Below are 26,202 nucleotides of genomic sequence, written 5' to 3' on the forward strand. Positions count from 1 at the left end.
TCCTCTGCGAAGCAGGAACCTGAAGGACCATTTTTTTAAACAAACTTTAGTGGTCACCTTTCTATGGGTCCTGCATGTCCAGTTAATCAAGCAGTCCAGGCAAGAACAGTTTCTTGCCCAAATGGCTATTTTTGTCAAGGTGAAGATAAGATATGAAGTGTCTTTAATGCCCATCGTTGTCTTTGAAGTAAATTGGTGTTGCCAGGAGCAGCCATGTCTCACTGTCCAGAAAGTCTAAATTTTAAAAATATTTTAAATGTCATATTTTGAAGGTCTTTGAAGTATTTGAAGATTATTTATCTATTTGAAATATCTCTATGTATACCCAGAAGACTTAACTAACATGGCTATTAGTATGATTATCATAGATGATTAATTATTAATTTATTTTTAATTATCCATTACAATTTTAAATGAGCTATACAAACATAATATCTTAAACATGAGTAGAAATATATACATAGTATAACAAAACTAACTTTAAATTTGTATCAATAGACTAAAATCTATACCAATGTAAAACATTTTAAACGAGTTGTTGTTCTTTAGAAGTAAGTTCTTTAATCTACCCTTTTATCCTATTATATTTGTATCATATCCCTTTTCATCTTGGGCGCCATTTGTAGTTAGAGTTTTCCTGCCTGGCCCAGTCAGGACAAATCTCTCTTACCCGCCAGTCCCATAGTCGCTCAGACCCAACCAAGAAAGCACACAGAAACTTACATTGTTTACAAACTGTATGGCTGTAGCAGGCTTCTTGTTATCTACTTCTTCTATCTTAAATTAACCCATTTCTGTTTATCTATACTTTGCCACATGGCTTGTGGCTTACCAGTGTCTTTACATGTTGCTTCTCATGGCGGCGGCTGGCAGTGTCTCCCTAGAGCCTTCTACTTTCCAGAATTCTCTTTTCTCTTGTCCTGTCTATACTTCCTGCCTGGCCACTGGCCAATCAGAACTTTTTTTACACAGAGCGATATCCACAGCACACATCAGTTGACATGTCATTGGGAATGGGAGTATCTCACAGGGCCCCATCTCTAGATGAAGGCTGTGGACACTTAATGACTGCAGAGAAGGTGCATTAGTCTTTCCCAGGGATGATCTCCCTAATTGTTATCCAGTATTAGGTGCTGTCAAGAGGCCCCACAATTAGCCGGGCAGTGGTGGCTCACGCCTTTAATCCCAGCACTTGGGAGGCAGAGGCAGGCAGCCTGGTCTCCAAAGTGAATTCCAGGAAAGGCGCAAAGCTACACAGAGAAACCCTGCCTCAAAAACAAAAAAACAAAAATAAAAACAAAAAAAGCCCCACAATCATATATATAAAAGCAACAGTACATGGACTCAGGAGTCACATGTAAATATGTAAATATTCATTTGAATGTGTGTGTGTGTGTGTGTGTGTGTGTGTGTGTGTGTGTGAGAGAGAGAGAGAGAGAGAGAGAGAGAGAGAGAGAGAGAGAGAATAGTAATTAAAGAAAATGTGGTCATGAATTTGAGAGGGAGCAGCTTTGGGTTATAAGAAAAAAGTTATTCTAAAAAATGAGAAAAAGAAAAACTTTTGATTCTCTACTTAGGTTTTCCTTAGAAAATTCCCTGCTCCAGTGCTCCTACTGTGGTTAACTTTAATATTTTTATGATCAGGGCTTAACAAACCCCAAACTGAAACATTCACACAGAGCCCGCCAGCGCTGATTGGACTAAAAAGTGAGTCGTCCTTATAGCTGAACACCCCAGCCTCTAGGCTTTGGGCCCAGGGGCACACCACCACCACCCATTGCAGTACCAGTGTCAGCCAGTAGCCAGGTAGGTCTTCTACAGACAGGTTGGACTACCATCATCCCCCACCAGACCATGTAACCCACAAGCCCCACCTCCCACAAACCCCACCCACCCACCAAGACTGCAACTGCTCCCTGAGACAGAGCCTGCCAGTGCAGATTGCACTAAGATCTGCTCCCTGAGACACAGAGTCCATTAGCACCATGTGGACCAAGAGTTCCCATTGGACCAAGAATATTGATTGGACCAAGAGAGGCTCCCTCAGACACAGATACCATTTGTACCAAGGGGAAAAGGAGATGGGTAGCTGCCAGTGCAAAAATACAGTCAACAACATAAAGACCAATATGGTTCCATCAGAACCTAGTGGTTCTACATCAGCAAGACCTGAACATCCCAACACAGAAGAAACAGGAAATAGAACTTAAAAATGACTTTAAGAAGAAGATAAAGGCCTTTAAAGAGGAAATGAAAAATTCCATTAAAGAAATCAAGAAAAAGCCAAACGAAAAATGGGAAGAAATCATTAAAGAAATTGAGGAAAAAACAAACAAAAATTTGGAATAAATCAGTAAATCCCTTAAAGAAAGCCAAGAAAAGCATGAAAAAGCAATTTAACATGTGAAGGAAACAGTTCAAGACCTGAAAAGTGAAATAGAAACAATGAACAAGACACAAACAGAGGAAATACTGGAAATAGAAAATCTGAATAAATGAACAGGAAATACAGATGCAAGCATAATCAACAGAATACAAGAGATGGAAGAGAGAATCTCTGGTGTAGAGGATATAATAGAATAAATAGATTCATCAGTCAAAGAAAACACCAAAACCAAAAAAGTCATAACACAAAATGTTCAGGAAATCTGGGAAACCATGTAAAGGCCAAACCTAACAATAGGGATAGAAGAAGGAGAAGAATACCAACTCAAAGGCACAGAAAATATATTTAAGAAAATCATAGAAGGAAACTTTTCCCAACCTAAAGAAGGAAGGAAGTGCCTATAAAGCTACAAGAAGCTTACAGAATACCAAATAGACTAGATTTAAAAAAAAAGTCCCCTTGCGTCATAATAATCAAACCACTAAACATACAGAATAAAGAAAAATATTAAGAGCAGCAAAGGAAAAAGACCAAGTAACATATAAAGACAGACCCATAAGAATAACAATTGAATTTTTAATGGAGATACTAAAAGCCAGAAGGTCCTGGACAGATGTTATACCGACACTAAGAGACCATGGATGGCAACCCAGACTATTATACCCAGCAAAACTCTTAATTGCCATAGACAGAGTAAACAAAATACTCCATGATAAAACCAGATTTAAACAATACCTATCCACAAATCCAGCCCTACAGAAAACACTAGAAGGAAAAATCCAACCTAAGGAGTTTGATACACCCATGAAAACAAAGGCAATAGGTAATCTCACACCAACAAATACCAAAGAAGAGAAACACACAACACTACCACCAAAAAATAACAGAAATTAACAATCACTGGTCATTAACATCCATTAATATCAATGATCTTAATTCGCCTATAAAAAGACGCAGGCTAACAGAATAGGTATGAAAACAGGATCCATCCTTCTGCTGTAAACAAGAAACATACCTGAACTTCAAAGACAGTACCTCAGAGTAAAAGGCTGGGAAAAGACTTTCCAAACAAATGGATTTAAGAAGCAAGCTGGTGGAACTATCCTAATATCTAATAAAACAGACTTCAAACTAAAATCAATTGAAAGAGATCAGGATGGACATTACATATTTATCACAGGGAAAATCCACTAAGATGAAGACTCAATTCTGAACATTTATGCCCCAAATACAAGGGCACCCACATTTGTAAAAGAAACATCACTAAAGCTTAAATCGCACATCAAATTCCATACATTAGTAGTGGGAGACTTCAACACCCCACTTTCACCAATGGACAGGTCTGCCAGATAGAAACTTAACAGAGAAATAAGGGGACTAACAGACATTATGACTCAAATGGACTTAACAAATATCTATATAATATTCCACCCTAACACAAAAGAATGTACCTTCTTCTCAGCACCCCATGGAACCACCTCTAAAACTGATCACATGCTCAGTCACAAAGCAAATCTCAACAGATACAAAAAAAATTGGAATAACCTCCTGTATCTTATTGGATCATCATGGCTTAAAGTTAGATTTCAACAACAACAAAAATTACAGAAGGCCTACAATCTCATGGAAACTGAATAATGCCCAACTGAATCACCAAGGGGTCAGGGAAGAAATAAAGAAAGAAATGAAAGATTTTCTAGAATTCAATGAAAGTGAACGTACAACGTATCCAAACTTATGGGATACTATGAAAGCAGTGCTAAGAGGAAAATTCATAATGCTAAATGCCCACATAAACACGATGGAGAAATCTCACACTTGTGGCTTAACAGCACACCTGACAGCTCTAGAACAAAAAGAAGCAAACTCACCCAGGAGAAATAGACACTAGGAAATAATCAAATTGAGGGCTGAAATCAATAAAATAGAAACAAAGAGAACATACAAACAATCAATGAAACAAAGAGTTGGTTATTTGAGAAAATCAACAAGATAGACAAACCCTTATCCAAATTAACAAAAAGGCAGAGAGAGAGAGCATCCAAATTAACAAAATCAGAAATGAGAAGTGAGACATAACAATAGACAATGTGGAAATCAAGTGAATTATCAGGTCATACTTCAAAAACCTGTACTTCACAAAATTGGAAAATCTGAAAGAAATGGACAATTTTCTGGATAGGTACCACACACTAAAGTTAAATAAAGACCAAATAAACTATTAATATAGACCAATAACCCCTAAAGAAATAGAAACAGTCATTAAAATTTTTCTAATCGCCCCCCCCCAAAAAAAAAACCAGAATTCAGTGCAGAATTCTGCCAGATTTTCAAAGAGGAGCCAATTCCAATACTCTTCAAATTGTTCCACACAATAGAAACACAAGAAACATTACCAAACTCTTTCTATGAGGCTACAGTTACCCTGATACCCAAACCACACAAAGATACAACAAAGAAAGAGAATTACAGACTAACCTTCCTCATGAACATTTATGCAAAAAATACTCAATAAAATATTGGCAAACTGAATCCAAGAGCACATCAAAAAATTATCCACCATGATCAAGTAGGCTTCATCCCAGAGATGCAAGGATGGTTCAATATATGAAAATCTGTCAATGTAATATACCTTATAAACAAACAGAAAGAAAAAAAAAAGACATCATCATCTCATTAGATGCTGAAAAAGCCTTTGACAAAATCCAACACTCCTTCATGATAAAGGTTCTAGAGAGATCAGAAATACAAGGAACATACCTAAATATAATAAAGGCAATTTATACCAAGTCAACAGCCAACATCAAATTAAATGGAGAGAAACTCAAAGTGATTCCTCTAAAATCAGGAACAAGACAAGGCTGTTCACTCTCCCCATATTTATTCAATATAGTACTTGAAGTTCTAGCTAGAGCAATAAGACAACAAAAAGAGGTCAAGGGGATACAAATTGGAAAGGAAGAAGTCAAATTTTCACTAATTGCAGATGATATGATAGTATACATAAGTGACCCCAAAAATTCTGCTAGGGAACTCCTATAGCTGATAAATTCATTCAGTAGTGTGGCAGGATACAAGATTAATTTAAAAAAAATCAGTAGCCCTCCTATATACAAATGATAAATGGACTGAGAAAGAAATCAGAGAAACATCACCCTTTACAATAGCCACAAATAATATAAAATACCTTGGGCTAATGCTAACTAAGCAAGTGAAAGACCTGTGTGATAAGAACTTTAAATCTCTGAAGAAAGAAATCAAAGATCTCCCATACTCATAGATAGGTAGGATTAACATAGTAAAAATGGCAATCTTACCAAAAGCAATCTACACATTCAGTGCAATCCCCATCAGAATCCCAACACAATTCTTCACAGACCTGGCAAGAACAATACTTCATATGGAAACAAAACAAAACAAAAAAATGATTGCTAAAAGAATCCTGCACAATAAAGCAACATCTGAATGCATCATGATCCCTGACCTCAAGCTCTACTATAGAGCTACAGTAATAAAAACAGCTTGGTACTGGCATAAAACTGACATGTGGACAAATGGAATCAAACTGAAGACCCTGACAGTAATCCACACACCTATGAACACCTGATTTTTGATTAAAAAAGCCAAGACTGTACAATGGAATAAAGAAAGCATTGTCAATAAATGGTGCTGGCATAATTGGATGTCAATTTGTAGAAGATTGCAAATAGATCCATATCTGTCACCATGTACAAAACTCAAGTCCCAGTGGATCAAAGACCTCAATATAAATCCTGTTACACTGAACTTGATAGAAGAGAAAGTAGGAGGTAATCTTGAATGTGTTGGCACAGGAGATCACTTCCTAAATATAACAACAGTAGCGCAGCCATTGAGAGCAATAATTAATAAATGGGACCTCCTAAAACTGAGAAGCTTTTGTAGCACAAAGGAAACAGTCAATAAGACAAAACAACAGCCTACAGAATGGGAAAAGATCTTCACCAACCCCACATCTGACAGAGGGCTGATCTCCAAAATATATAAAGAATTCAAAAAACTAAACATCAAAATACTGAACAATCCAATTAAAAAATGGGCTACAGAGCTAAACAGAATTCTCCACAGAAGTATCTCAAGTGGCTGAAAGACATTTAAGGAACTGCTCAACATCCTTAGTCATTAGGAAAATGCAAATCAAAACAACTCTGAGATACAATCTTATACCTGTCAGAATGCCTAGGATCAAAAACACTTATGACAGCTTATGTTGGAGAGGATGCAGAGCAAGGGGAACACTCCTCCATTGTTGGTGGGTGCTGTGGATGATTGATAAATAAAACACTAATTGGCCAGTAGCCAGGCAGGAAGCATAGGTGGGACTAGCAGAGAGGAGAATTGAGAGAACAGGAAGGCTGAGAGGAGGAGACGCCAGCCTGCCGTCCAGGGAGCATCATATAGATGCAACAGGTAAAACCACAGAATACGTGGCAACATATAGATTAACAGAAATGGGCTGAGTATAAGAGTAAGAGCTATTTGTCCCTGTGCTTTTTGCAATCTTGGATTCAACCATTCACGCTCTTGCAGTCCCTCCTCTTTCTCGACCATTGGACACCTGGAGCTCCACCTGGGGCCTGGCTGAGGATCTCTGCATCCACTTCCATCAGTTATTGGATGAGAGTTCCAAGACGACTGTTAGGGTGTTTAGTCATCTGATCACCAGACTAGGTCAGATCAGGCTTTCTCTCAACCATTACCAGAAGTCTACACAGGATATATCATTGTGGATTTCTGGGGACCTCTCATCAAATAGCCAATCGAAAGAAAGCACATGAATTATGAACCAACAGCTGTGGAGCCCCTAGCTAGATCAGGCCCTCTGGATAAGTGAGACAATTGAATAGCTTGATCTGTTTGGGAGGCACCCAGTCTGTGGGACCAGGACCTGTCCTTAGTGCATGAGCTGGCTGTTTGGAACCTTGGGCTTACACAGGGACACATGCTCAGCCTGGAAGGAGGGGACAGGACCTGCCTGTACTGAATCCACCAGGTTTAAATGAATCCCCAGGGGTGTCTTGGTCCTGGAGGAGATGGGAATGGAGGAGAGGGGCTGAGGGGAGGTGGGGGTGGGGGCGGGAGGGGGGAAGACAGGGGAACCCATGGCTGATATATAAAATTAAAACACATTATATATATAGAGAAAGAGAGTAAGAGCTAGACAATGGTAGGCCTGAGCTAATGGCCGAGCAGTTTAAATAATATAAGCATCTGTATGTTTATTTTATAAATGGGCTACAGGACTGCCAGGGCTTGGCGGGACCTGGAGAGAAAAACTCTAGCTACAGGTGGGAATGTAAACTTGTACAGCCATTTTGGAACTCAGTATGGTGGTTTCTTAGAAAATTGGGAATCAATCTACCTCAAGACTCAGCTATACTACTCTTGGGCATATACCCAAGTAATACTCAATCATACCACAAGGACACATGCTCAACCACATTCATAGCAGCATTATTTGTAATAGCCAGAACCTGAAAACAATCTAGATGCCCTGCAACAGAAGAATGGATAAAGAAAATGTGAAACAAACACACAATGGAGTACTACTCAGCAGTAAAAAACAATGATATCATGAAATGTGCAGGCAAATGGATAGAACTAGAAAATATCATACTGAGTGAGGTAACCCAGACTCAGAAGGACAAACATGGTATGTACTCATTTATAAGTGTAAAGTAAAGGATAACCAGGCTACAAACCCACAGCTCCAGAGAAGCTAGCTAACAAGGAGGACCCTAAGAGGGACATATAGATAGCCCAGTGAAGGAGAAATAGATGAGATCCACGTGAGCAAACTGGGAGTGTGGGGCAAGGGCAATGAAGGGCAAGGAATGGGGGATGAGAACTTAAGAAAATGGGAGGGTCAAGCTGGAACAGGAACAGAGTGGAAGAGTAAGGAGACACTACGATAAATGAAGACATTATGGGAATAAGGAGAAACTGAGTGCTAGGGAAGTTCTCAGGATGACCCCACCTTAGACTACTAGTAATAGCTGAGAGGGTGCCTGAACCAGTCTACTCTAGTAACCAGATTAGTGAATACCCTAACTGTTATCATAGAGCCTTCATGCAGTTACTGATGGAAGCAGATGCAGAAATTCATGGCCGGGCTCTAGGCTGAGCTCCAGGAGCCCAATCAATGAGAAAGAGGAGGGATTCTATTAGCAAAGGATATCAAGATCATGATGGGAAAATGTACAAAGACAGCCAGCTAAACTAGTGGAAACCCATGAACTGTGGACCCATAGCTGTGGAGTCCCCATGGGATTGGACTAGCCCTCTGGATATGCGAGACAGTTGTTTAGCTTGAACTATTGGGGGGGTCCACAGGCAGTGGGATCGGGATCTGTCCCTGGTGCACGACGCGCTTTTTGGAGCCTAGCGTCTAAGGTGTGGCACCTTGTGCAGCCTTGGTGCAGATGGGAGGGGCTTGGACCTGCCTCAACTGAATGTATCAGGCTCTGCTGACTCCCCATGGTAGACCTTGTCTTGGAGGAGGTGGGAATGGGGTGTGTTTTGGGGAAAGGCTAGGGGGCAGGAAGAGGGAAGAGGGGATCTGTGGTTGGTATGTAAAAATGAATGGAAAATTTCTTAATAATTAAAAAAGGAAAAAAATAAAAAGGGAGAGGGAGAGGAAATAAAGAAAATGGGATGTTATAAAAACTCTGAAAAGATAATTACTTATTTCCTAAAATATATAATTATCTAATAAATGACTTGACTGAAAAAAAAAAAAAGAAACATACACACACACACACAGAGGGAGAGAGAGAGCTGACCATATTTGGCCAATGTTTGCCAACTTCAGCTGTCCAGTTCGTTTTGTAAGCTGAAAATAATAGAAATGAGTGTAAACAGTTAGATAAAATCATAAGATGAATATTTCATGTCAGGAAGAGTATATGAAATTCAAAATTCAGTGTTCAGTATAAGAAGACCGCCCATGAAGGAAAGGAAGAAATCCTAAGGCAGGGGGAGGGGACAAGATAGGGTAATAGAGCAGGTATGTCATGAAAGGAGGGAGGCTATCTGGGGAGAGAGAAGGGCCAGGAAAAGAGGGAGGGGGATATGGGGGACAGCAGCAGAAAAATAAGGACAAAGTTTGATGATGTGTACATATATTATGTATTATTAGATATTATACTATATATATTAAAATACCATGGAGCCTGTCTCTGGATGTTATTTAAAACAGTGAAATAAATAGCATGGTATTTGAACCACAGCAAAACATCAAAATAAAACAATACGCAGTGTCTATAAACACAGCATGGAGCACAGTTGGAGCAGAGCATGGCCATTTGTTGCTCTGTCCTCTGTTTGTCTTTGATGCTGTGTCAGCAGAGCTGTACAGGTGTGACAGAGACCCACAAAACCTACAGTGTCAACTGTCATTTATGAGCATTTAGTATGAAGCTGTTGTTGGATATTACATTATTCAAGTTCTCAGATGAGACACCCCTTTGGGACTTAGAGTGAATGAAAAGTGCCCTTATTTTCAATTGGTCTTTTCTCTGCTGTTGATAATAGCTAAGACAGAACCTCACTTCCCCATCACTCTGTATGCCAGGATCTTCTAATCCAATGAGCTGTTTAGTTACAGTAGCTCTTTAGTTCTCATAGCTCCACACTTGCTATTTTCATTCCTAAGGACATTGCATTGCACAGATGTTATTGTGTTTGTATATATATATTTCTATAACATTCCTTTCTTTTTTCCTTTTTTCTTTTTCCCTTTCTATTTTGAATAGAAAGTTATGGGACAGATTAAGTCAGTTGATGCACTTTAGTTCTGAGTCATATTTTAAGGCTCTGGATTCTATAAATTTAGTAAAAGCTGGCAGTAGAAGGAATGCTGTTCCTTGAGTGTAGGTCAGATTTCAAAGGTGGCATCTCTTAGCACTGAGAGACAGTATCGCTCAAGGTCAGGCCCTTGGCACATAGAGCTTGTACCTCCCTAGCTTTGATGTGACTGTCCTCATTGCCCTGATTTCAGAGAGAGGAAGACAGAGACATACAGTGTGTGAATGGTGACAGTGAAGGCTGAATACAGTTCTTCCACTGTGAGTCTTCACTTCTCTAAGCCTTGCTCTTCTTGTCCCCAAGGTGGGACAACAGCAGTCTCTCTCTCTAGAATGACTGTGAGAATTAAGTGCAAGTGAGATGCAAGGGAAGCCCTGGGTACAGGGCCTGACATGAGTAGGTGCTCAGCAAACCCGGATGAACCTTGGCCACCTGGGAAGGTGAGTGATGAGGGATCCTGTGGTAATGGATTCTCCTGTCTGCCAGTTCCCTGCCCAGAAATCCAGCTGTGTTCTTGTGCAGAGACATGCTTTAATTCAAGGCTCCTGAGAGCGTGCCACCAACAGGGCACTCTAGTGGTAGGTCTCTAGGAGCACTCTGAGGTTATCCATGGTCAGGTGCTACTGTGCACTTGCCCAGTGAGCCTTTGCTAAATGCTCATTCACCCTAGCAGTGATTTAAACTTTCAGGTAGAGCTAGTCCAGGGCTTCTGACTTACTATGGTTGACCTAACTGTTCCAGTTAAACTCCTATGATGTTGGAAGACTGGGTTACTCTTGACCTGGAAACTCACAGTTTGGAGGTTGGTTCTGGAAAAGCTTGATGAAGATGTATGTGAGTAGGGTTTTTCCAGTGAGAAAGAACAGGGAAGAAACAGATAGTTCCCCAATACCCACTGTGATTCAGACACTAACACTTTGAAATCTTACAATGATTCTGTGACATGTCATGATGGTTAGTATTGTCAAGGTCATAGAAAAAAAGAACCTAGCAGAAATGTTCCTGGGAGGATTTGTGAGGGATGGGTTAGTTTAAGTGAGGTAGAGAGGCCCATCTTAATTGTAGGTGGCACTATCCCAAAGGCTGGAGTCCTGGACAAATACAAAGGAATATCGAGCTGAGAAACAGCATTCAACTCTTTTTGTTTTGCAATTAAATACAACGGGACCAGCTGATTCAGTCTCTTGTAGTAAATGAATTTCAGTCCTGAAGGACTATATTCTCAATCTCTGAGAGAAAGGAATCCTTTCTATTTTAAATTACTTTTGTTAAAATAACATGACAAATAATTAATACTCCTGGATTAATAAATTTTAATAGGATACACAATGTAGTTCAGGTTGTTCTTGATCTCAGGCTCCTACAATTTAATGTTTGGTGGGAAAATAGACTTTGAAGGAAGAGACAAGGACCAGAGTAGGCAGGATTTTCACAGAACAGCAAACAGGATGAATGGGGAGGAAATGATTTCTCAGACTCCTACTCTTCTAGAATCCAGCAATGCCTCTATCTCTATGTGCTGTGACCTAGGACAAGTAAATCTCTATCTATCTATCTATCTATCTATCTATCTATCTATCTATCTATCTATCTATCTAGTGCAGTGAGTAGTGGTGGCTATGTTGATGCCCAAAAGGAGGAAAGTGCAAGATGTGGCCTGTGTACCTTGAAGTAAGGAAAGTGAGTAGAGGAAACTTTCTGAAGCTGAGGCAGGAGCCTACCCTATACTCAGGATCCATCTCAACACAATAGACCTTCTTGCAGCTTCAGGATCTGCATGAATTCTGGGATTTCAGAACCCACTCACATTATGAGCTGAACTCCAGTGACATTGGACCAGACTCACTGAAGACCTGCATGGATTCCAGGTGCCCTCTTTAAAATAAAACTTCACGGAGTACAATGACTTTCACAGAGTAGCAGCAGGATGAAGGAGGAGGAAGTTATTTCTCAGGCTCCCTTGTTCTAGATTCCAGCCCTGGGTCTGTCTCTATGTGCTATGAGCTTGGACAAGTTAACCTCTCTCTCTAGACCTTGTGCACTGGAGAGAGGTGGCTACTTTGGTGCTTGAGGAAGAGGCAAGGGTGGCCTGGGCAAGCTGAAATAAGGGAAGTCAGGCTGAAGCTGATTGAGGCAGGAGCCTTTCCTCTGCTTGGAGTCCAGCTCATGGGAAGAGATCTTCTGGGAACTTCAGGATATGCATAACCCCTGGCATTTCAGAACCCATTCATAGTTTGAGCTGAACTATCAGTGCTAGTTGGGCTAGGCTCATTGCTGACTCCCTTGAGTTCCAGTTTCTTCATGTGTCAAATGCAACGTCAGCACTGCAGAGCCCAGAGGAATCCTTTCTAGCCTGTGACTTTTAACATCACTCCAGACTCCTCTGACCTTCCATTTAAGTTGCCTGTTCCAGGTGCCCACACAGGTAGAGGCTCACCTGTGAAGAATCACCATCTATGCGGACTAGAATCCCATCCCCAGCTCTGCTTACCTTTTGTTGTGAATCCAGACTCATAAAGTTCCCATTTAATAAACTCCTTACCTGACATCAGCATTGGTCTGAAATTCACAAGGCGTGTGCTCAGTTGTTCTGAGGAGCCTTGGCTGGTAGTGGGGTCCACATAGGGTGTGATTGTTGAGTCTGAAAATGATGAATAAAAGGCCATGGTAAGAGACAGTGGTTGTGTGATTGTCAGAGAAGCAGCAGCAGGAGTCAGGGTAGCAAGGCTGTGGTCCTACCTGCTCACACCCTTCTCCACAGTCTCCTGCAGATAATGATGCTCTAACAGGTGCTGCAGGAAAAGGTCCTGCTCTGGGACATGAAGTTCACACACTTATGATGATCTATTCTAGTCCTAAGTGTGAGTCCATTCTTCTCTGAGCCTCAACTCTCTCATGTGTGTCTCTGAGCTTCTGTCCCACAGAGATAGGTAGCATATTATTGGGTAGTTCAGGCTTGCCCTGAGCTCACATTCTTCCCAAATTAATTTCACATGTTCTGGGATTATAGGAATATGTTCACTGCCAATTAGTCATCTCATTGATTTGTCTTAGTGTTTGATTTACAACTTCAAGGTGGATATAATGTATAAGTCACAGAGATTCTGAAAAAGTTCTTAGGGGCTCAGGTAAATATTTTAGATAATAGCTGACAGTTACTAATTGGCATCCTAGGGAAGAAGTTGAGAGTCTTGGAAACACAGTTTGATATATGATGAGAATGGGCATGGAAGTTCAAGATGGAGCAGAATTGTTTTAATGGAACAATTTGGAAGAAGGGAATACTAATGAAAACAAATGAGAGAAAGATACTGATGATAGCCCAGGAGGAACCTTTGTGGGGAGAGAGACATGCACAGTGTAACCTATGCTACAATATCATCAGTTGAGTCTTGTAGCATGAATTGTTAGAAGGACTTATTAATAAAATCAAACCTAAGGCCAGTTATTGGGGTGAATGCTGGAAGATCAGAGAAGCAGAACAAACCACTGCTTTCTCACCTCGCCAGTTCCTCAGATGATCCTGTTTCCTCAGACTGGATGGCTCTCAGCTGAACTGTGCTGCTCAAAAGCCTGAATGCTTAACCAGCCAAAAGCTTAACCAGCCAAATGCTTCTAGTTTCTGGTCCTCATGCCTTATAGATCTTTCTGCCGTCACTCCCTGGGATTAAAGGCTCACTTCTTGGGATTAAAGGCATGTGTCACCACGCCTGGCTATTTCTAATGTGGCCTTGAACTCAGAGATCCAGAGGGATTTCTGCCTCTGGAATGCTAGGATTAAAGGTGTGAGTGCCACCATTTTCTGGCCTCTATGTCTGTCTAATGGCTGTTCTGTTCTCTGACCCCAGATACATTTATTGGGGTGCACAATATTTCGGGGAACACAGTACCACCACAGAGTCTTCCCTAAGCCCCCTGTGCCAGGGCCTTCTTGTGCAGCTTGAAGATGTGAGACCAGCACCTGTTGCTGAATTGGCAGCAAAACAAAGGATGAGCAGAGTCAGTGCTCAGATATCAAAACTATGTGGGTGTGAAGATTGATAGAGAAGGGAAAGACAAGGGTTAGGTGTGGACAGGACTTTCACAGACTAGCAACAGGTTGAATGAGGAGGAAGTTGTTTCTAAGGCTCCCACTGTTCTAGATTCCAGCTCTGCATCTGCCTCTATGTGCTGTGAGGTTGGACAAGTTAACCTCTCTCTCTTGACTTTGTGCGGTGGAGAGATGTGGCTACATTGATGTTTGAGAATAGGATGAGGCAAGGGTGTGGTGTGCATAAGTTGAAATAAGGGAAGTCAGGAAATACAGCAGACAGCTGTTGATAATTCAGATGTCAATCCACTTGATGAATAATTCACTGATGGAGAAGAATCCCGTTCAAGCAGGACTCACGTGACCACTGGCTCTGAAAACTGTTGCTCCTGTGTGTAATTTTACATGTGCAAAAATACACGTGGAATCTCCCCATTACCATAAATTTTCATGTAATGGGTATATGTAAATCCATGATTACATCTCAATCTTATGGTCACATATATTTGTGGAAGGTCAGGAAGATGACTTCTCATTAAGCTATATAATTTTGATGAATAAAAATATACTAGAATATGCTTCATAACTAGATCTATTAATCCATGAGGACCGTAAGTCACTTAGAAGCCTGTTTTGTTTCTTTGCTCAAACTAACACACAAAAATAACAGTTTCCCCCAGTCTAAGACATACTACAGACAATTGGCTTATTCAAAGCTTTAGAGCAATTTCAAACTAAACCAAATACCTCTGCAAAGGCCTCATAAGGTTAATCTCCACAAAAAAATACCCAAGGACATATTCCATGACGCCTATTTGTAGAACCAAAGTTATTAGTACAAAGCAACGTAAAATATCATGCCAGCCCCTCTTGCCAAGTCTGGCTGGCCGATAAGAACTGAGTACTTGTGCAGATTCCTCAGCAGCTTGTCTCACCAGGTACTGTGAACAGGCCTCTGGTCACAACCTTGAAACCAGGCATTGTCATGATTACTCACCCCCTTCAGATGTGTCCTTTGTAACTTTTTTGTTACAAAAAGTTTGTTGTTATATATATATATATATCTCCATGTAGAGCAGATGAGCTAGAGAATTAGAGTTGAGAAGAATTAGAAGTTGAGGAAAGAATTAGAGCTGAAAAAAAGCTGTAGAATTAGAACTGAAGAAGAAAAAAAGAGCATAACCTGAACAGTTCGTGTGTGAATTTATTATAGATAAGAAAAATTTCTAAGCCCTCTCTTGTAAAGTATTCTCTGAGCAACCGTGGGAAGCAGTCTGAGAGCGGGTCTAGTGTGCTGCTTTATTTGGTGAGGGAACTAGAGATCTGCAGGGAGAGAAGATGTCTTCCCCTCAGAGGTCAGCCTCACTACCTTCTGGAAGTGTTCAAGAGAGACACTTCTGGAATAGGCAGTTTTTCAGAGAGCCCTCCTCAGGTAGAAAGCTGCAAGTCTCATGGACAGACAAGAGAACTGTGTAATAGGGTGAGTAGTTCAATCCCCAACCCTCTTTAAGCACTTTCTTTAAGCAATCTTCTTTAGTTTTTTTCTTTCAAAATGGGCCAGACGAAATCTACAATAAAACAGTTATTTGTTGAGATTAACAGCTCAGAAGAAGATACTGATAAGTCAGACGTAGAAAAATTAGCCTCTAAAGAGGAAACTGACTTGGAGGAGGGAACAACAGAGTATCATAATCCCAAATGGCTCCCCCCAAAACAAAGGGGACCTCTGAGCTTCCTTGACGTTGGAGGTCAGACTCAGCAATGGGCATTGACAGCAGATGGAGATTCTCTACTCCCTCCCTTCATGAGAAAAAACAAAAACAAAAACAAAAACAAAAATTAAAAAACAAACAAACAAACCTCTGCTGCTGTCTCATTCAGGATTTAAGTAAAAGACAGCAAGGCACTATATTCTTATTTGGTTTTCTCTGCTCTGCCTGATTGTAAATCACTGCACAAGATCCCCTGAGAACATAAATATAAATTGACTGGGTTTGCTCTGCAATCAGAGCTTTCATTGGACTGATTTACTGGACATGAAAGGGTTAACCTGCAAACTGTTTGCTCTGTGGAGCTGGACTCCTGGAGCTCTTTATTTACCTAACAAAACAAGCAAGCTGATAGTGTCTGTCATGCTGGCCATACTCCCAGCACCCAAAACTTATTTCTCCAGCTGTTTTTTCCCATTTCTGCTCTAAATCTCTCCCCCCACTTCTGTTCCCTCTCTTCCCTCCACTCTTCCCCCTCTCTCCCCTCTCTTTCCTTGGGATAACTATTACTATAGAGCTCCTATATGTTTACAAAATATTGTGGCCATGTCTGTTAACTGCTTGACCAGATCACTTTGAATGGGACACCTTTCCAGTGATCTGGAAAATTCTAAAGATCGTTCGGTTTGACTGGGGACATCTTTGGAACTGAAAAAAATCTTATTAAGTAAACATTTATTCTCTGTATGTCTCTGCTCTCTGCCTCTGACTGCCCGTGGAGTCCACTTTCACTTAGGCTGGCAGCTTCACCCCCTCTTTTCCACCCCCTCCTTCCCACCCCTCTTCCTGTTCCTGTGGCCTGCCAGCCTGAAACAAGCACTCTGCTGCTGCTTGCCTCTTATACTTAAACGCTCCAGTTCTCATCTAACCATAAAAATCATTACTCTTAACAATTTAAAAATAAACTTTCCCCCTCTCTTCACTCATAAAAGAGTTGTTTTGGTTTTTTTTACTGCTCCTATTTTATCTCATGATACACTATAATGGATTCATAAGATTGCCAATCTTCCTATACATTTATGATGAAGAGCTTTCGTTTCCATACTAAAATAACTTCAATTCTCACCTGTTATTTTTTTTTAGGCTATATCTAACAGGGATAAAACGTAAAGTTCTAAGCTTATAGAGACCACTAACTAATAACAAATTGTTTAAAAGGGTTTACTTAAAAAATAAACTATTAAGATAATTAAATAATACAACTTAATGACTAGTCATTTATACCTTACCCTATGGGGGAGAGATATACAACATCAGACAGTTATATTAAATGAATAAGTATCAGTTCAAATGTTACAAGTGGGATTTAACACTAAAAAGAATGTGGGTAAATAGGCCCAGGGCAGAACTGAGCCCATTATACCAAAGATTTAAAATGACAGATCTGACTTAGGATGTCAAGATTTATCAAAGGAACCACTGTTCCTTTAACTCCTGATCCCACTACTTGGAAGTCTGATGCTCCTATCTGGGTAGAAGAGTGGTCCTTAACCAATACAAATTAAAATGTTTGGTGGAAGAACAACTTCAAAAGGGAAACGTTGAGCGCTCCACCAGCACTTGGAACACTCCAGTATTGGTTATTAAAGAAATTGGGCAAATGGAGGTTGCTGCAAGATCTTGGAAAATTAAATAAAATTATGGAACACATGGGAATTTTACAACCTGGTCTCCTGCCACCATCTGTAATCCCTAGAGGTCATAATGTAATTGTTATAGACTTATTTGCTTCTTTACCATACTATTATATCCCAGAGATTATCAGTGTTTTACTTTTAGCCTGTCTTCATCTAATTTTCAGAGTTAGTGGTCCCTTAAGCATTGCTTGAACAGGGTTCTCCTCCATCAGAGAATTATTCATCGGGTGGGTTGACATCTGAATTATCAATTGCTATTTGCTGTATTTGCTTCATGGTCTGCAACAGCTCATGACAAGAACACACTCATATTTTGAGCTGAACTCAGTGCCACTTGGGCTAGGCTCACTGCTGTCCTCTCATGGGTTCCATTTTCTTCATGTCAAATGCAGCTTTAGCACTGCAGAGCCCAGAGGCATCCTTTCTAGCATGTGACTCTCAACGTTCCTCCAAGGCTCCTCTGACCTTCCATTTAAGTTGCCTGTCCCAAGTCTCCATACAGGTGGAGGCTCACCTTGTGAAGAACCACCATCTATGTAACTCCAAGTCGCATTCCCAGCTGCCAGCTCAGCTTACCTTTGGTTGTGAATCCTGACTTGTCATTTTCCAAGTTACAAATCTCAGCATATATCGTCTTTTTTGTACTCTGATAACCATGACATCCTGATGAACCTTGGTTGGTAGTGGGATCCACATAGGGTGTGATTGTTGAGTCTGAAAATGATGAATAAAAGGCCATGGTAAGAGACAGTGGTTGTGTGATTGTCAGAGAAGCAGCAGCAGGAGTCAGGGTAGCAAGGCTGTGGTCCTACCTGCTCACACCCTTCTCCACAGTCTCCTGCAGATAATGATGCTCTAACAGGTGCTGCAGGAAAAGGTCCTGCTCTGGGACATGAAGTTCACACACTTATGATGATCTATTCTAGTCCTAAGTGTGAGTCCATTCTTCTCTGAGCCTCAACTCTCTCATGTGTGTCTCTGAGCTTCTGTCCCACAGAGATAGGTAGCATCTTATTGTATATAGTTTAGGCTTGCTTTGAGCTCACCTTCTTCCTGAAATAATTTCACAGGTTTGGGGATTATATAAATATATCTAATCTTTTTTTTTAAGCCTTATTATGTTTCTTAGTGTTTGATTTAAAACTTATAGGTGGATATATGTCCACTAGGCACAGAGATTTGTTTTGGAATATTAGTTGAAGATATGATGCATTTGTTTATGCTATGGAATATTTGTTTAATGATGCATTATGTGTTGCATTCTTTTATGTTGCATTTGTTTCATTCTGTGATCCTGTGTTATTTTGCCTGTCTAAAACACATGATTGGTCTTATAAAGAGCTAATCAGTTGATAGCTAGGCAGGAGAAAGAATAGGTAGGGTTGGCAGGCAGAGAGAATAAATAGAAGAAATCTGAGAAAGGAGATCGATGCATAAAAGAGAAGGAGAGGAGGACTCCAGGAGTCAGCCACAGAGCTACACAGGAATTCAAGAAGTTATTAGTAAAGAAAATATGTAAAAAGATAAAAGCCCAGAGGCAAAAGATAGGTGGGACAATTTAAATTAAGAAAATATAACTAGAAACAAGCCAATCTAAGTTTGGGCATTCATAAATCAGAATAAGACTATGTGGATTTATTTGGGAGCTTGTTGGTGGGCCCCTCAAAGAGCCAAAGAGTAAAAAAAAAAAAAACAAAAAAAAACAAAAAACAAAAACAAAAAACTGCCAGCAACAGAGATTCTGAAAAATTTCTTGGGGGATGAGGTATACAAACAATTACTGATGATTAGTAAGTGGCATGCTAGGGAAATAGATGAGAGTTTTTAAAACACAGTTTTGATTCACAATGAAATTTAATCATGGAAGTTCAGGATGGAGTGGAATTGTTTTAAATGGAACAACAGGGAAGTTGTGTGAGACATGTCTAATCCCTTTTACAGTGTCCTTAAATGCAGTAGCTTTAATTCTATCATACAGTAAGTGAAATCAGTGACTATGGAGGACAATGACTATTGACTCTGTAGTCAACATTTCCAAAGCCTAATGTGTGTTTTAAAAAGAATGAACTTTGAAATGAAAGACAAGGGTGAAGCAGGCAGGACTCCCACATTGTAGCGCTAGGTTGAAAGAGGTGCCTCTGAGTGTTATAGACATCAGAACTGAATCTGTCTCTATGTGCTGAGAGCTTGGACAAGTTAACCTCTCTGTCTAGACATTGTGCAGTGGAGGGAGGTGGCTGCTTTGATGTTTGAGAAGAGAAATGAGCAAGGGTGTGTGTTGTGGCATAATATTTTTGTACAGTCTGAAGATGTGTCTTTGGCAATGTGCCTTCTGATTGGTTTAACACAGAGCAGAATTGCCAGTTTCTTGGCTGGAAGTGATTAGGTGGGACTTCTGCACAAAGAGGAAAAAGAGATGAATCTAGGCACAGGAGAGATGCCAGAGGACATGGGGATGAAAAAGGAGGTGCAAAATGGAAGAGAGGAAAATAGTCATGGCATGAGACAAAGATAAATATAAATGAGTTAATTTAAGCTATAAGATCTGGTAGGAGCAAGCCTCAGCTCTATGTTGAGTTTTCACAATTAGTAAGTCTCTGTGTCATTTTATGTGAGCTGGTGACCAAACGGAAAATCTGTTGCCAGGTGGTGGTGGTGTACACCGTTAATCCCAGCGCTTGGGAGGCAGAGCCAGGCTGATCTCTGTATGTTCGAGGCCAGATTGGTCTATAGAGCAAGTGCCAGGACAGGCACCAAAACTACACAGAGAAAAATCTGTTTTGAAACAAACAAACAAAAAGAAAAATCTGTCTACAGGTGTGCCTGGGTAAGGGAGAATTAAATAAGAGAAGTCAGCAGAAGAAAATAACTGACACTGAGCTGGAGCCTACCCTCTTCTTGGGGTCCATCTCAGGGGAAGAAACCTTCTTGGATCTTCAGGACATCTATGAATCCTCTGCATCTTCAGTGTCCACTCATATTTTGAGCTGAATTCTGGGAGCCAATTGGCCAGGCTCACTGCTGCCCCTCATGGTTTCCAGTTTCTCCTTGTGTCAAATGCAACTTCAGCACTGCATTGCCCAGAGGGAACCTTTCTATGTGACTCTTAGCCCTCACCGTGGCTTCTCTGCCCTTCTGTTTCAGTCCCTTATTCAGGTCTCCATACAGGTGGACGGTCACTTGTGAAGAACCACTGTCTATGTGAACTTTAAGTTCCTTTCACAGCTCCAAGTTTAGTTCATCTTTATTTCTGCACACAGACTGCTCAGGTTCCCATTTAACAAGTTTTGTCTTTCAATCTTTGAGTGAATCTGGGGCTAATGATCTAAGCCCAGGAGTTCTGTTGAGATGCCCTAGATAAGGGACTACAAGTTAAGGGCCCCCTAGAGCCTGAAATGAGGAAGAATGGGCTCTGGGAAGGAAACAATTGTGTGGTTGTCAGAAGGACAGAGGTAGGAGCCAGGGGAGCAAGCCTGGGGTCCTTCTTCCTTACACCCATAGCTTTCTTCACTGTCACATGGGAAGAATGATGCTCTCAGAGTTGCTGATAAGAAAAGATCCAGCTCTGGGACCATGAAGTTCCCACCTCTGTCCTTGTTCTACACTAGTCCTCTGTGGCGGTCTCTATTTTTCCATGAGCCTCATCTCCCTCATGAGGGGCTCTGAGCTTCTGTCCCACAGGGTTTCAAACTATAATAATAACAGCAGCAGCAATGCATGGCCTTGTGCTTAAAATACCCAAACATTTATTGAATAGTGACTAGTTAATACTCAATGTGGATTATCACTTTGCTCTCACAAGCCAACGAAACAGGTTTTTACCCTACTCCTGTTTCCCAGATGGAGACATGGAGGCAGAGGGCTGTAAAGTGACTTGTCAGGTTGATAGAGCCATGACTGGAATCTGCCTCTGCCCAGTTCTAAAGTCTGGGCTTGTAACTTACATGTCACCAAGCACTCCTTTTGGGAACTGGCTTGAACCCTGTGCTCACCCCTTTCAGAGCCATCTGAATGCCGGCCTCTCCCCATGACCACAGCTTCAGAGTGCTCTTTAGAAGAGGCCTGAAGATGCACTCCTGTAGAAGAGGGTGTGGGGCTCTAAGGTTCACTTAGGGGTTTCTGCATGCCTTCTGGTTCCATGCTTATTTGGGCCTGTGAATCTTTTTGACAGGAGGTTAGCCTGTCCATGAAAACCCTGACAGGAAGGCCACAGTAGTGGTGGATTGGGGTCCTTGGTGTACTTACCTAGCATCAAGTCCTTCTCTGCCTGAGCTTTGGTTTGCTGCAGCTCCAGGTCCATCTCCTTCTGCTTCCTCCTTTTGTGGATGAGGTCCAAGTTCTGTAATTTCTGTTGGCCCTTATGTCGAGCCTTCTTTGTGCCACTCGCCTTCTTGGACTGAGCTGCTTCCATGGTGATAGAGTCCCCAGAGGATGGTTGGCTGTGCAGCTCCCAAAGGTCCTGCTTCACATCTCCTCCTGTTGCTCCAAGCAAGAGGCCAGTGGATCCTTGTCTCTGCCAGCTGTTTCTGCTCTGGGAAAGGGTATTTGATTGGAACTGATGGAGGAAACCTGGAAATAGAAAGAGCAGAGCAGCCTCTACAGGGACAATTGTCCTCTGGTCAGGACAACTGAAGGACTCCAGGCTCTCCTGGGGATGGAGACTGTGTGTCCAGGTGCAGGGCTTGGGCTCTATAGGACAGAAGAGGGAACTCTGGGAAGGAGTTTATCAGTGATGTGTTCTCTATAGTTTCATGAATAATGCCAGCAATGTTCTCGTTAATGCTCCGGCTTTCCTGTCAGGCAGGTGTGCTGTTACGCTGAGTCAGGGGCTCTCGGCTTGTCTAAGATTTCTTCTTTTAGGTCATTAAGGTCATTTATCCCACCCTGAGGACAGATAAAAGAAAGCAGGATGCTTCATGAACCAGGAAAAGAGTTTTAACTTGTTCCGCTGCAGTGGATCCTGTGATTACCACCATTTACTTCTGGAGAAACCTTTGAACACAGTTATTAGACAGGGGCTATAGTGAATAAGATGAGACTGAATACAGCGGACCCAGTAAACTCCTAGTCAGGGCAGCCATTGTACAAATGTGGACCTAGTGATGGCAGTCATTTGATCCACGAGGAACTTGTGTTAAACGTTTAAAGGACAAAATGGAAGTGTGAGGATAAGGAGGAATGGAGAGATGAAGGGGAGGAACCAGAGTGGGAGGGAACAAAAGCCTGTCCTTAGGAAGATGACTGTCACTGAATCTTCGTCTGCTGCTTAATTAAGTCTTCAGCCCCTCTACCCACTTGGGTTTGTTGGCACAGAAGCAGCATTGTTCCTGGAGGAGGGCACAGTTCCCACAACCAGCAGCAGACAGGAGATCCAGGTCTCTAACTTTGGACAACCACAGCAGGAGAGACTTGGCTCAGGCTTAGCCATGGAAAGTGATGGAGAGGGAGGAGTGGGAAGGTGGGCATCTGGAGAATGGAGGGTGGGAACTGTAGGGATGGGAAAGCAAGAAGATGGAAGGATGCAGGACATGGAGTTTACAGCTGGGAGGATTAGAGGATGAGAATCAAGGGAGAAAGGTTGGGGAATGGAGGAAGGAAATGGGTGCTGAGATTCCAGGGAGAGGAGCACGATAGGATAGGAAGACAGGGATGGAGGATGCAGGGATGGAATGTGCAGGACACTCACTATTCTGTTCACTATTCTGAACACTATGTGTTCTCAGCTTCTTCCTTTTCTAGTATCCTACTCTAAGGAGATCAAGCCTTTAGCTATTACTGGGACAGACAGCAAGGTGGGGAGAGGCATCACGGGGGGGGGGGGGGGAACTCAAGAGCTCAGTCTGAGTTCAGGCTAGGTCCTGTGAAGGAATTTGGAAGTCTCTTGTCCCTGGTCACCACACGGGGCCAGGGTGCAATCCAGAGCCAACTAAGCGGAAAGGACAAATTATTAAGAGAAAACCAAAGAGATACATGGGCAAGTGTGGGGGTTAGAGTGACCCAAGACTTTCCCATAGGCCCTGGTGAAAGGACAAAGGGAACATTAGTTCTGTGACAGGTCTAAGAGTGAACTTGTCAAAGCCAGCCTGACATTGGAGTCAGGGTCTCGGAGGAATTGAAGTTGTAGTTTCTGGGGACCTGCCTCTTCCTCCTGGTTATCAGTCCTAAGGCAGCTGTGTCCAAGGGATCCTGTGCTCTCTTTGCACATGTCTGACTTAGCTCTGTGCTGAGCTTGGCTGTCCCTCGCCACACATCAAATAGTATAGATAATGCTGTACTTCCTAATAAAGACCATCATGCAAGACCTGCTAGCCCCAGCTGCCACTTTTGTCCTCTTTATTTCTCCTCTGCAGTCTTCCCATCTAACATCTCTCCATTCATGACCCTTATCCCTGCAGCTTCAGGTCAGACAGGAGAGAGGAGGGGCAGGATAGGCTGTGATAGGAACAGGCACATGAAGCATTCAGGGGAATCCAGCCACCTTCCACCCACCAGAGCTGGCCTGCAGACTGTCCAAGCAGGGCTGCAGCCTGGGCCCTGGCTCTCAGGACCGTCCCCATGTCTGCCACAGTATGCCTTAGTGCAGTCAGGCCAGCACTTCCTTCCCACAACTCAAATGGTTTGGTGGATTCTCTTGGTCCCACTACTCACCTTCTCCTCCACTGGTCCACTGATACGTGTGTCCCAGGCCAAGGCTCCTCAGCTAGAAATAATCTTCTTTGAAAGTGAAAGAGACTTTGGCTCCTCCAGGAAGTCAAGAAACAGAAAGTCTGCCCAGACGCCCTTCCTCTCACATCTGGGAGTGGAGCTTCAAGAGTATTCATCTCATTTCCTGTTGTGAATTCTGCAGATGCCTGGTCTGGAGGAGTCAGGTTTGAGAGCTTCATCCAGGCCTACAGAGGCCCTGCCTCCTGAGTGCAGGACTCATGTCTGAGCCTCACTTCACTCATGCACTAATGTGGGTCTCCCAGGTTTGCCAACAGGTCCCAGTTCAGCAAAAGCTCCTGGATCTCCCCAGATCTGTGCTCTGGATCTCTGCACTCCCTCTCCTCTCTGTAGCCTGCCCAAGGGCATAGGATCTTCATTTCAGGAAGTGGCTCTCAGGAGCTAAACCCTGTGAATTCTTTTTGACTCCTGAATTCTCCTAAATCTCAATCTGGTATTTAATTTCCACTAACATGTTTTATTCTGTAGGCATGTGATGTGTGTGCATGTTCATGTGCATGTGGGCACACATGTGTGTGCATGTGTATGACCTGAGAGAGAGCTTATGGATTTGGCTAGTCTAAGTAGTCATCCAGCTGGGGGTACTTCCCGTTTCCTCCTCCTGAGTTCTGGGATGACAAGCCTGTAGCCATCCCAGCATGCATTTGTGAGGATGCTGTGATCAGAGCAAATGTCCTCATGCTTGCATAGCAGGTGCTTTATTCACTGATCCATCTCCCCAGCCCTGACACTGGCTTTTGAACAGATCTACAATCTGACTCTTCTCACTGTGCCCAAGGAGACTGCTGGTCCAGCCAGCATCCTGGGTCTGTGCTCCAGCTTCCTAACCCTCCTGCTGATGCTTCATGGTCTGTTTTCAGTCTTGAAGTCAGAGTCACAATCTAATATGTGAATTAGTTTAAGTCACCTCTTAGTCAAACCTTCCTATCCTTTCTGTCTCACTGTGATGGAAATACTGGTTCCTTTCAGTGGTCACAAGCTCTACACAACCCTCCCCATCCCACTCTGCCCTTTTCTCACATTAGATCCCACTTCATGTCCCTCACTCACTCTTCTGTGGGTTATCTTCTCTGCTTTTCTATTCCTTGAATACCCTGGGCACTTGCTCACCTCAGGACCTTTGCACTGGCTTCTCCATTCTTTTGGAATGCCTTTCTACTAGGCCGAAGCTTGCTACCCCCTTTCTGAAACAGAACGGCTTTTCCAGATTTATTCTCTTTTATTTTTCTGCTTGACACCTGTTACTATCCAACACCTGAAACTTCATTTGTTTTTGTCACCTCTATCTTCACAGAGAATGAAAGCCCTTAGAAGACAAGAAGAAGTGTGTTTGTTGATTGTTATATCCTAGTCTCAAATCAGCTATTTCATTAACTGTGTTACTTGTTAAAATAAAACATATTTCCGGCACGGCTATGGTGGCTAACACAACCACAAACCTGTGGCAGCTCCTATCACTAGAGCGTGTGGACAAATGTGTAGGATTAAGAGCTCACACTGTGAAGAATAGTGATAAAGAAATTGTTGGTACACTTCTAGGATTGAATGACCTTGTCAATATGCTGTTGGAAGATGTCACAGTTTGAAATTGAACCATAAGAAAGAAGGATACAAAGTTAGAAGAGATTATATTAAATGGAAATAATGAAGCAGTGTGGCTTCCAGAGAAGAAGGGCTGAAGTAACAATGGATTTGCTTGAGTTACGTTTAGCCTGTTTTTTCCCCCCCAACAATTAAGGTTTAGATTCTGTAAAATGAAGTTTCTGTCAAAGGGAAATACTTTGAAGATATACATCCATTTTTCTAGTCTAA

At 42.0% G+C, this 26,202-nt stretch overlaps 1 pseudogene; it reads right to left on the reverse strand.

The window, feature by feature from the left end:
• The window catches only part of LOC118589947, a 100,305-nt pseudogene extending 78,237 nt beyond the window's left edge, over positions 1–22,068 (reverse strand).
• Positions 22,069–26,202: the final 4,134 nt, after the last annotated feature.

This window comes from Onychomys torridus, chromosome 8 (assembly GCF_903995425.1).
Source record: "Onychomys torridus chromosome 8, mOncTor1.1, whole genome shotgun sequence".
Lineage (NCBI taxonomy): Eukaryota > Metazoa > Chordata > Mammalia > Rodentia > Cricetidae > Onychomys > Onychomys torridus.